Here is a 505-nt window from a genome sequence, read left to right as displayed (position 1 = left end):
CGCGCGAACCGAGCGGCTCGGGAGCCGAGCGGAGCCGAGCAGGACGCCCGAAGCCCGCTCGCCCGCTCGGGCCGCGTCTGCGCTCTGCCGCCGGCGCGCCGCTGTCGCGTAGTCGTGCCGCCGGTGGCCTCCCTCCCTCACCAGCCCGGTTAGCTCAGTCGGTAGAGCGTGGGACTTTTAATCCTAAGGTCGAGGGTTCAAGTCCCTCATCGGGCGGCTCTTTTTTTCGCGTCCGCTCTGCTCGTGTAGCGCCTAGGTGTGCCTCTCTCTCCTCCTCGCGAGTCGCGTTGCCGCCGCCGGCACGCGAACCCGTTGTCGCCACTCTTGTTTTGCGCCAGAGACGGGAAGGGAACACCGAGCCGCGCTGCGGCAAACTTTGCGAGCTCTAAACGGGGCCGGGACACGACATGCTCTGGGGGCGGAGCAGCGCCGGCGGGACGAGCCCGACAGCGACAAATGTGCCCGTCGTGTTGATTCTGATCAGACTTTGGGCCGCAATAATTGC

The sequence above is a fragment of the Frankliniella occidentalis genome, unplaced genomic scaffold (genome assembly GCF_000697945.3).
Source record: "Frankliniella occidentalis isolate FOCC.00 unplaced genomic scaffold, Focc_3.1 Scaffold17, whole genome shotgun sequence".
NCBI classification, from domain to species: Eukaryota; Metazoa; Arthropoda; class Insecta; order Thysanoptera; family Thripidae; genus Frankliniella; species Frankliniella occidentalis.
The sequence above is the reverse complement of the archived record's forward strand: the minus strand, read 5'-3'. Positions refer to the sequence as shown.